At 32.8% G+C, this 13,118-nt stretch overlaps 1 protein-coding gene across 3 annotated transcripts in view; it reads right to left on the reverse strand.

Moving 5' to 3' along the window:
• The window catches only part of LOC127879948 (FMRFamide receptor-like), an 88,367-nt gene that overhangs the window by 56,237 nt on the left and 19,012 nt on the right, over window positions 1-13,118 (reverse strand). Inside the window, exon 1 of one of the 3 annotated variants that reach the window (XM_052427080.1) lies at window positions 3,002-3,214. The exons of the other annotated variants lie outside the window; for them this stretch is intronic. The gene's annotated coding sequence lies outside the window, so the exon portion shown is untranslated. Of the gene's footprint in view, window positions 1-3,001; window positions 3,215-13,118 lie in introns of those variants that run through there. 3 annotated transcript variants of the gene reach the window in all.

A 13,118-nucleotide genomic window follows, 5' to 3' on the forward strand; every position in this document is an offset into this window, starting at 1 on the left:
ATGGTTATCTTTGGTCAAAAATATCGATTTACTGTATTAGGCTATTTAAATACATGCGCATTTAAATTAGACTTTAATTTGACTGTATGACTCGTCACAATTTTAATTGTATACAAATGGACGACTTACAACAATAAATAATCAAGTTCCACAATTGTGCGTTCCACTTAATTAAAGAATTACACATGGACGTTGCATACCAAGTCATGTACAGCGAATTCGTTGTGCAGATAAATCATGGACGGCCATGGAATCGTTCAATGTATTATGAAAATAAGAATATCATCGGACATAAACGGCAGCGACATTCTTATCATTTTTTAAGAAAGTAACAGAGAAATGCTGTTAGTACAAGCTCGCTACGCATGCATGACAGAGAATGTGTTACGCATGCTTTACATCTGGCAAGTAAATCACTGAGACGAATAGTTAGTTTCTACTCTCAAGAGGAAAGTTGTATTCAAAATTGATGCTTGTACTATATTGATTCTTAACAAACAGCATAAAACAGACAAGAGGCCAAAACTGTATTGACAAAAAATGTGCCGATTTAAACTTACCCTTGTGAGGATATCGTTAAAACTTCTTATACGTCGTCACCGTATTCAGGGTTTTCTCGGATAAATGCACTAATAGCTTCAATATACATTATTCGTTTTTCTTATTTTGAACGTTTTAAACAAATTTGAAAACAAAATATTATTGTATAAAAAAGCGACTAGGCGATTTGTATGCAAAACTGTTGGATATCGAAAAAAACAGCATCCAGAAAATAAGCAATGTATTATCGCCAATTAGTCATGCGAAATTGTTGATGGTAACGAATTGAACTGACTTGTTTGCTAATGCGGGATTTCGCGTGAAACTGTGAATTTATCACTAAAATGCGTGATAAATAAACATCGAAGTTATTCATGAAAATAGTTTCTATCAATTTAAAAGTGGTCTCATTTTATTACATTTTCGGGTCGTTTGTTATGTGGTACTTTAATTATCATCACCTTTTCAACCTATTAAGTATATATGCGTTGTATATAAAAAGTTTACGGAGAGGTAAAATAAGTAAATCCCGTAGTTATGACGGTTTCGTTGCGCTACTTTTTTACAGTTCATGTTGCAACAGGAAATATCGTTTTTCAAATAATATAGCAAATATACGTAATCAGATAAAGATAACTGACTTCAATTAGACAAAAGAAAATAACTATCTCTGAAGAATATACTATTAACGAAGTAATTAATCAAGTGTCTATTTCATTTATTTTTTCAGAACTTGTATTAAAGTTGTAAATATTAATGTTATACATAGGGACGGTTATAAAAAGTAGTAACTACTACAATTATATAAAAGGTCGAATTAACAACAGGTTTCCGGTTAACGATAGAACAGAAGTCGAAAATGATCGCTATGACCCATTCTTCAGTATTTGTGATTTTACCGATATTGCAGTTCACCTTTAACTAATGACATTTACTTTTCGGGTCTTGCTGAAACGTTTCCGTTAATTTGATGATACATCGAAATATCACTTTGCCAAATGCACTCGGTTTAAAAATATAACCAGATAAACACGATTTAAGTATCTGAACTTATTAAAAAACAATATGTCAAATAAGATGAAGGGTTATGCTCTAATGAATTCGTTGTTTTTAAACACCTTATCACGAGGCCTAGTTGGCATATATCTCCATGCGTTTTACATGGTTCATGCATGAGTTTATATGATTGGAAGGGAAGTATAAACAGAAAGATATATAAAAAAGTGTTATTAGCTAATGTAGAGGAGATGGTCTCGTTGTAATTGGTGATAAAAAGTTATTGTTAGTTTTATGATGTATTTATAATGTTGAAGCATTAATTTTCTAAATGTAGCAGTAGTGGCAGTTGAAAGCAGTAGTAAAGAAGAAGTTTTACCATTGTGATAGTGGTCGAACATTTAGTTAAAATAGACGTCGTCGTTGAACAATTGATTGCGATGCTTTTGAAGAGGCAACAGTGGTAATAACAGTCATAATATATTTAATTAATTACTTTTATGTATACTTTTAATGTATCTAGTTCGTGTAATATTGTTTTAAAATATTACAGATGTCTAACACGACGTCATTTTGTATATACACTTCAGAAAGTAAAGCTGGTACAAAGGTAAATGAACCTAATCAATCTGCTCGTCACGCAATGCGTAAATCCGGCAAACGCCTATAATTATTCATAGGCGATGGATTTAATCGGTTTGACCCGCCTCATTGGCAGTTTTGATGTGAACAACACGTCCTACCGTAAAATTTAATTTAACATGAAAGGTGAACTGGGTTAATGATAGCATTAGAGCGTGCAATTAATTACTTCAAGGCTTACATACATCAAGAACTACACGCGTACTTGTCTCTGTATAGCGGCTCGTATTTTATAAATATGTCCAAATACATTTAAAAGAATGTTCCTTAGTGCTTAAGATGTAGACTGTATTATATTGACAATTTTCATCAAAATATTAATCATTGATACGATGTTTCAAAAGGTCTTTTCATGTTTTGTTATAAGTTTATCGTAAAATTCATTTCGATATATTATATGTCTGATGATAAGCTTATACAAAATATTAAGTGATGTCAAAACGGTCGGCACACAATGAATAGGGTTTAGATAAAATGTTTCCATTAAATATTTAGTTATTCTAGCCTTTTAAAAAAGTAATAAGGTTTTTCCTTTTAATACACGTAAAACAAATCATTTGCAGTAACTATTACGTGATTTATTACGCGTGAGCACAACTATTAACATTCATATGTTTATTTGGCGTTTGTTAATGTAAACTTAGAACATACATTTTGCACCCAAACATTACACTATATGTTTGTTCAGTTTATTTACGACCATATGCTCGGCAGAACATACCTTGTATGAACTAATTATCTACACTATAACGCGAACAGAGAAACATTCCCAATTTGGGGAAATTCAAAACCATACCACGGAAATCATATCAATAAAGTTTACCTCTTTGAAATGTGGTTTAACAACTTAGTAATCCTTTCCAAAAGTATCCTTTATCATAAGATGTTAAGCCATAATCGGTATACATTTATCATTTCCCTTTCGGTAATCCAGTGCAGTATCCACAAACGCTTATTTCGCACTTAGCGCAATTTCCACTATCGCAGCGATACATCAACAGTCGTCTCTCGTTCTGCGTTATGTACCGCTCTTTCCCCAGTACTGTATGTTGCTTATACCACACTCGCTCTAACACTATATCGTTTGTCTCAATAACGCTTTATGCAACTAACACGTGCGTTATTCATTATTGAGATTACGAAAAGTTTATGTCATACGTTTGCTCAATTATAAATAACGCGTAATCGTTCACATTCTCTTTCATTTTCAAATACAATTATGCTTTACTCTTATCATCCCGACTGCCATTTAAGTAAACATCAATGTTTGATCATTTACATGGTTTATTTTAACTGTTGATTCGCTTTGTCTCAAAACGTATAAACACATCCAAACACAATAACATACTTTCTGGACAGCTTTGTATATACACGTTCGCCAAGTTAATTAATGCTGTATTACATGATCCGCAGTGGACTTAACGCGACAAGCACGTACTTAATTTATTTAAAAGATTACGAATGTTTCATATCATACATTTGCTAATTTATAAACGCCGCGTAATCGTTCACATCCGCGTTCATTTTCACATAACATTATGCTTTAATCATAACATCCTAACTGCCGTTTTTATCGAAAATCAGTGTGTTCGCAATTAAAGGGTAAATTGAACTGTTGATTTGTTTTCTTAAGAACAGAAAAAAACATTTTTGGAGGGATTGTTTTGAATTTATGTTTCATTTCGCAATGATAGCGCATGCATGCCCACCTAATTCGTGCCTCACTACATGGTCATGGATGCACGTAGACGCGTTGTTTTGTTATTAATGAACGCTTGATCCCGTTGTTCTATTGCTGTAGCATATAATTTTATGGGAACCAGTAGTTTAAGGATATCAAATAGGATTACCTCGTGCATTTAAAACGTATCACAAATGTTGTAAAGACAACAAGAAACCTTACTTGGGATTTTAGTGCTTAAATGTTAAGACGTTTATGTGAAAACAAAAAAATGCCAGTAGTTGGTATTGCAAAGATATCATTGAGTTAAGAAATAATGTAAAAGCATTCAACTTTCCTTTTTGCAATTGTTTTTATATGACTACCGAGGTTCTAAATTTTGAATAAAACGTAAACATGATATTTGTATGTGAATGGTTTGAAATAAAACTTAGTTTCTCAATAATTGTCGGTGCGCCAGTTCAGCAAGAAACAAGATCTGAAACTCCAATAAATTCATCACAAAGTGCACTCATAGATTTGTCAATGTCTTGATAGCAATCTCCTTGTAATTTGGCTGACCGAGTAGTACCTGCAACATCGTGTACCAGATCAGGTATCGGACACGTACATGTACGCTACGAATATATGTTGAGTTATATATAATGCTACAAGAAGAGAGAGTTAGAGTTTACATACGAGACCACTTTATTGTCAGTCATCATGGGCAATTGGTGCAAGATTTCGACGGTATTCGTTTGATCATTTATCACCGTCACCAACGATGCACATAATATAGTTATTTGTCATGTTCAAAAGCCCGCGGACCGCCTGTTAATAAGGATCGCTTGTTATTATGATCATTCATATTCACACACTGCCTTTAATAAACTGTCCATTCAATATGAATATTTTTCAAAGAAAGCCAGGAAGAAATATGAGACGCTTATTGACTAGGGTTGTTAACGAGACTAACTCTGCTGATTAAGTTTTTCTGAATTCCATTTATCCAGTACATGTGCTATTTAAGTAATTAAAACAGCTTTATTGGTCATACTGCATTAATATAATAGGATTTTGTTTTTTTGTTTAAACCATTATTATGATGTTACCGCATAGTTTATTTGCGTCCATTAATATTACCGCAATATATCTGTTAGTTCAATTATCATATTTTCTGTATAGGTATAATTATTGTTTTTCAGAGTGTCTACCATAATAGAATGGATACCATCCTATTACGGCTGGATGTAAGATGCATGCAATATATAAGAGCTCTCAAAAGACCAAGTAAACGAAATACTTCAACACAAATCCAGGTAAATAATCAAAAACATAAAATATAACATAAATAATCGTATTGTAATACGCGAACATAAGTGACTATGTTCAAAACATCCAACAAAAACATCAACATTTAAAAATGTTATTCCTTACACCAATTCGAATGTTTTAATCAAATAATATCTGTATAACGTTATTTCACAAACAAATACAATAAATACACTTTAATGTTGTTTGTTTTGGTTTGTAGAAGAACAGTGAACATGTGAAACTCAGAAATACGGAATATAATACTTGTTAATGTTGATCTTGCTTGTAAAATGCAAACGAAGTCAATGCTACCACAAAAATACATTGAACAACCTTCTGAACAATCTTGTTTATAAATACGGCAACACAACGAGTCAAATCCATAAACAGCAAGTAATGTTTACTGTTTCATTAATCAACGTTTTTTACATTTCAAACAATTAGCATTTGTCAGTGCAGTAATTAAAATAAGTCCGCGTCTACAAACTTATTTAAATACAGAGTCTGTATTTATTTTACTATGCTTCAATGCTATTTTCAGAATAAAAAATACAATGCGCGGTTACGCATTCTCTTCGGTAAACACATGATATAATAGAGGTCTATAACTGTACCACTAAATAAACACAGCTTCTTGTAATGGTCAGGAGCCGCTGATGAGATCGCAACGATAAACTTCGAGTATGCACACGTGGAATACATACGCCATTAATTAAATAGAAACGTATAATATCGGTTAGTCAAATAGTTATTAAGTCGCGAAAAGTATGGCATTATGATTATTCGCATTTAAGTAAGAAGTAAGAAGTATCCACAACACAAATTTGCGCTAACGCTGAAAGAAAAGTTTCACAAAGCCATTTGTTTATCGATGAATGCATACATCAAGAAAAACATAATTAAAAACATGCACTACGTCTACAAACGAAATGGTTGTCTTGAATAAACAACTCTATACGTACTTAAACAGTGCGTTCAGCGATATATTATGACTTATGGTTTCTAGTTCCGGTTTTACGAACACTTAATTTGCATTAATTTAAAACATTGCTGCATACCTTCTGCTGTTAATCGATTATAAGTATACAATGTTTAAGTAATATTTCCACAAAAACGCTCTTGTGATATATTTTTTTGTTTTAAACAGTATTCAATGTTAATACGTATTTCAACATTGTTATTGCATTATTACGTAATAATTAACGTGATGAATATTACATGATGCCAGTGCATAACTAGTATCCACAGCGTTTTTGCCACATTGTACTATATTGAACACACTGCTGGCTAATTGCTATTGCTGTGTCTGTATTGTTATCGTTACGCTAAATGCTGACCAATAACTTTCTTTCCCGATTCAAACAAGATGCAGCCACGTCAATGAGCTTTCCCATTCGCGATATGAATGAAGCCGCATTAAAGAAGCGAATAGTACGGATATGCTAATTTCAAATAGAAAAATAATATCTATACTGATATCATTAGTTTATTTCAAAATTTTGTATCAGACGAATTATGTTATGCGTATCTCTACCTTGAGGGTAAATCGCTTAGTAACAAATATTTTTTGGAAAAAATAAACGAATTTATCAATCGTAACTGGCGGGTAGATTTATTTAATAATAGCTATTAATGAAGATATATCAAAGTTATGCGTTTAGTGTATACAACGCAGTTTATGTATATTGATTTTGAACAAAATAAACATATAGTATGCAAGCACATTTCACAAATACTTTAATTTTACCTTAAAACACGAACCGTTTCTTGTTTTTTAAGCGTTTTAATTCATATTTATAACAAATAACAATACTAATTTAAACAGTGTGAGAAAACGACGCCGAGTGAATTTTATATACCGATCTGATAAAGGCCCACAATATTATTAAACGAAATATTAGAGTTTTGAAGTCGCACAGTTGCAAATAATGGCGAGGTGCTTAACATATTTGCATACAAAACACTTATTCCCCCGATTGCGATAAAATATTTCGATACTTTACCAATGGTGATTAAACAAATAACATTATGTACATTTCGAAACAGCGCATGATGCCAATACATTTCCTTAACCTATATTTGGTATTAACGTGAACCGATTATGAGCAAACCCTCACGTGATGATTGCCTGACCAGTTATCGGCCCTTTTTTATTTAAAATATCGCTTTCATTAAATCTTAATGCATAGAATCTATTTTTTAAACCTACCTGACAAAAGGCATTGAACAAGAATGTAAGCGTGAGCAAACGATCTCAAACTTGCGTTAATTGCATCAAACTGTGATACTTCAAGTTTATCCTGCAGGCACACAGAGAATTGTATGAACACGATTACTACTGGTATTTTTGTTTTTATGGGTTTCAGTAGTACTTTGCACAAACACTTTGGCATGCTTTATTTCTGAAGCATCATTTAAATTGAGCATCCATTAACACGCCTGGTAGCTGCATAGCACTCAATATGCATCATTTATTTTAATAATATGGAAGTTTTAATAATAGGGATCCTTGTTTGGATCATCGCATTCGCGCATTTAGTTAGTAATGCGTACACATACCTGACAAACCTTTACACCAGCGAGGATAAAATAATATTAACCGCACCCGCAAGAAATTATCATATTTTGAATGTATCTTTAAAAACACTGACCTTTTTGAAATAACAGTACTTGAATTTCTTTAAAAAAACATATCACGGTATCATAGAATAAATTATTGCATATCTATATTTAAAAAATAACATGTAGTTGATCATACATCCTTATTGTCAGGTGAATACATATACGGTCTTTATAAGCGATAATAAGAATTGCGATAACACGGTGACAACTATAACAAGTATAATTATAATCAAAATTATTAGAAGAATAGGAATACTTATACTGCTGCTAAAACTAATAGCACCTCAAATAAAAATAATAATAATAATAAAAATAAAAGTAGGAATAATAATAATAATAATAATAATAATAATATTATTATTATTATTATTATTGTTATTATTATTATTATTATTATTATTATAATAATAATTATTATTATTATTATTATTATTATTATTATTAAAAACAACAATAATAATAATAATAATATATTATTATTTTAATAGCTATAAAAATGTTCATTGTATGATGGTCATAACAATAATACAAATGAGGAAAGATAATTAGTTTTACAAAAGGTTATATTAGTAGTTTTGTTACACACACTTTGTTGATGAGACGTATATTATCTCTAGCATTTCTTGTACATCAGTTTATACATATTGATTTTGTTCAGCTCTAAGAAATCAGTAAAAGTAAAATTACTTAGTGAAATGTATCAAATCCTAATTATAAATATCCATGTAAGCCAGTTTTAACCATAGTCTTTATTAAATGATACTCTTATAGAGTCCAGTTTTTAGCATTACCCCTATATTACGACTATCATAGTACGCTTTCGCGCATGCTTATTTAATACTAAAGTTATCGTAGCGATATTCCCGAACTAGATTGTAATTGGATCTCCCTATCAAGTTTTACGATTACACCAATTACCGTCAATGTATATCAATCTGTGGTCAACTATGTATTTGCCTTTGGCCGAATGGTTAATGACTTATGCAGTTAAAGGTGAACAGTTATTTCCTTATTGGTGAATTTAATTAACAACATGAATAGTTAAGGAGCGTTTTTTTATGCGGAATAACTTAATATTCGGAAACATCCCTGAAGAACCAAATGAAAACCCAATCAAATGTGAACAATTAGTGAGAGACTTCATGTCGGAGAAACTCAAACTGTCCAGGGAAGCGGTGGCTGCTATGAAATTCGAAAGGGTGCATAGTATGGGCCATAAAAACACAACCGGCAGAGGAACCACCGGAAACGGCGGCGAGGAGAGGCACCGAAGCATTGTTTGCAAATTTTCATTCTTCGGCGACAGAGAGCAAGTTCGCGGAAGTAGCAAGAAACTCCGAGGAACGCCGTTCTATGTTACGGAACAATTCCCATCGGAAATCGCAGCAAAAAGACGGCGTCTCTTCAGAAGAGTTAAAGAGGAAAAGCAGGCGGGAAACGGGCGTGGGTGTCATATGACACTTTGTACGTTGACGGCAGGCCAATAAAGGACGCGTAGGAGGGAGTGGCTGGACTAAAGTGTGTAGTCTGGAACTGCAACGGATTGAGCGCAGCCAAACGAGAGGATCCAGATTTCCTTGTCATTGTATCAAAGTATGACCTAATTATTTTTTTAAGAATCATGGACATATAAAGCAAGCAAACTCGAACTATCAGGATACGATTGCCACATTTTTTTATAGGAAATATAGACATAGGCAAGCTAAAGTGACGGTATAGTAGTTTATACACGCAATAGCATAACTAGTGGCATATCGGTTGTTAAAAATATTCATGGTAAAATAATATGGCTTAAACTAGATAAATCGTTTTTTAACAATAACGAAGATATATTTATTGCAGTGGTATATACATGGGGTAGTGATTCTCCGATGGCCAACTTGATAGATACGGACCTGTTCGAAAGACTCGGTAACGATATTAACCATTTCCAATCGTTGGGCACAGTTATATTAGCTGGAGATTTTAACGCTAGAACAGGGTGTAAAAGTGCATATATTTACGATATTGACCCCGACTTCTATTTAGCTGATAGCACGTTACAAAGATTTTCAATGGACAAGGGAAGTAATTCTTAAGGAAATAGTTTACTTGATTTATGCAAGGCCACGACTCTGAGAATCGCTAACGGTAAACTGGGCTCTGATTTTAGCATCGGTAAATATACATGTTTTAATACTCATGGCGCAAGTGTCATCGATTACCTGTTAATAAGTGAACATCAGTTTAATACCGTAGATAACTTCGTTGTAAACGATTTTAACAATTTCAGTGATCATGCCCCGTTGTCTTTCAATATAATATGCAACATGCGAGTTACAGTAGAAAGCCATATATATGCGAGTACGTTAAATGGCGGGATGATGAAACACAGCATTTCCGAGAGGGATTAATAAACAGGGCCCCGGATTTTAACGATCTAATCCAAAGCCATATCGAACAAAGCGACACAAATACACAAGACACCATTGTAGAAAATGTCACCAATATTGTAAGAGGTGTTGCTGACCCATTATTTATCAAGCACGTTAAAAAATATCCACAATTCGAACGACACACTATATCGGAAAGCGATAAATGGTTTGATCAAGAATGCAGAGAAGCGAAACGATCATATAAAGATGCATTGATATATATAACAACTCACATAGTGATACAGATAGAGTAAAAATGTGTCAATTAAAACGTACTTTTAAATTAATCACAAAAAATAAGCGTAAGGCGTACAATCTCAGACGCTGTAAACAATTCGAAGATCTTAAACGGCACAAACCCAAGGACTTTTGGAAGTTCTTTAGATCACACAATCCATCAGGCTCTACTAGCAACACGTCACTTAATGACTCAAAGAATCATTTCCAGCAAATGTTTTCAAATGAAAATTTTAATGATAATGCCAACGCAGTAGATTTGAATTCATCCCATGACTTGGACAATTTTGACAACGTATATCGGGACCTTGATAACCAAATAACGTATAGTGAAGTAATTAAAGCTATTGCCGTCTTAAAGAAATGTAAATCACCTGGCGTAGATAAATTGCTTAACGAATATTTTATAGAAGCCTGTGATATTTTGACGGGTTACATTACAACGATTTATAACATGTTATCCTGGACTGAAGGGATTATAATCCCTATACAAAAGAAGGGTGATAAATCCGACCCTTGTAATTATAGCGGCATCACCTTCTTAAGTAACTTCGCAAAGCTGTTTACATGTGTACTCAACCTGCGAATAACAACATGGTGTGAAATAAACGATGTTATATCTAACTATATCTAGTTTGGGTTTAGAAAAGGCAGGTCAACAATAGATGCGGTTTTCATACTCCATTCAATTATTCAAAAATATGTTAATATGAATAAACGATTGTATTGTTGTTTCATAGATATGAAACGTTGTTTTGATTCTATATATTTAAATGCACTGTGGTTAAAGTTATACAAGTCCAATTTGGACGGCAAAATGTTCGCATAATGCGCAGTATGTACCAGTCGGTCAAATCATGTGTTAGACATTGTAACACATATTCGGAGTATTTTAATATAGCAATCGTACTAAGACAGGGGGAGATAGCATCGCCGATCCTTTTTTCTCTTTTCGTGGACGATCTTGAAATGTTTTTAAAAAATAGACATAATGCTGGGATAAATATACAAGACATATGTTTAATTCTACTTCTGTTTGCAGACGATATGGTTGTCATAGGTGAAACGCTGGAAGACCTACAACAGTCTATCGACCGTTTATATGAATATTGTAATACCTGGGGTTTGCAAGTTAACATTCCAAAATCCAAAATTAGTGTTTTCCGCAAACGCGGAGCTATCAAACGTAATGAGCGGTGGGTATATGGAACGAAAACATAGACATTGTTAACGATTTGATTTATCTGGGTGTAGCCCTTAATTATACAGGGAACTTTAATCTCAATACTAATACTTTGCGTGGTAAGGGCTAAAAAGCACTCAACGTATTGTTATCCAACCTGAAAACTTATAATTGTAAACCAAAGGTAGCTTTGCAGTTATTTGATGCTTTTGTATCGTCAATTATCACATACTCGTGTGAAATATGGAGTTTCTCAAAGTGTAGCGAGTTGGAAAAATTGCACCTTAAATTCTGCAAAGCTGTTCTTGGTGTCAGAAAATCAACCTCAATTGTAGCCGTTTACGGTGAACTTGGTAGACACCCGTTGTACATTAACAGATATGTACGTATCGTAAAATATTGGTTTAAAATAACTAGAGGCGAAAACATTATATTACGATATATATTGGAAGATGGTCTAATTGCCGTAAATGATAATACATTGAACTGGTGTGGGAAGGTTAGGGACTTACTATCTAAGTACGCATTTAATTATGTTTGGTCTAATAACTCACAAATCAACGAGGTTAATTTTTGTCTTTGTTTAAACAAAGAGTTGTCGACGAATACTTACAAAAGTGGAATCGAGATATTAATGATAATAGGGTACTTATTGTATACAAAGCAATTAAAACAACATTTTCGTTTGAACCATATTTAGAGACGATTGTTTCAAGAAAGTTAAGAACAGCGATTACGAAAATACGCATCTGTGCTCATAACCTGAGAATACAGACTGACAGATATGATAGATTAGAACGAAACTTGCGACTCTGCAAATTATGTGACCGTAATGAAATAGAAGATGAATACCACTTTTTGTTGAAATGTTCTTAATTTGCCCAAATTAGAGAAAACTACATTAAAATCTATTATAGAGTCAGACCTAGTATGTTCAAACTCACATTATTATTAAGTACAGAAAATACAAATGAAATGCTAAAGTTAGGACAATTCATTTCAGAAGCACTCAAGATTCGCAATCGTTATACCAATAATAATGTATAATTTATACAATGTATTTGTTTTATAGTTGTAAATTGAATACAATATGACATCATGTGATATGCTATATTTGAACATGTATTGTTTTAGTATATGATGATATATATGTTGCATTCGTATTAATTATATGTATTTTCAGGTACTGCTTCGATACCTGATTTTGTGAGTGTGATTTGAATGTATAATGGGTGCTTCTTCGAAAGTATAATTATTGTTATATTTCGAAATTAAAATTATTTTTATATTTTACTGATTATAGACTATGCCGACGTGTCATGATACAAGTTCAACTATAATTATGCCGTTGCTACTTAAATTGTGTGTGGTTTGGATGCGCGCTGTTATATTCTATGCGCCTTCAAATTACAATTAATGTTTTACCTTAATGATTACAAAAGTAGTAAAAAGCATCCATATGTAGCAAGCAATATACACTGTTAACATGTGATTTAAAACGAGTTGTGGT

The sequence above is a fragment of the Dreissena polymorpha genome, chromosome 4 (assembly GCF_020536995.1).
Source record: "Dreissena polymorpha isolate Duluth1 chromosome 4, UMN_Dpol_1.0, whole genome shotgun sequence".
Classification (NCBI taxonomy): Eukaryota; Metazoa; Mollusca; class Bivalvia; order Myida; family Dreissenidae; genus Dreissena; species Dreissena polymorpha.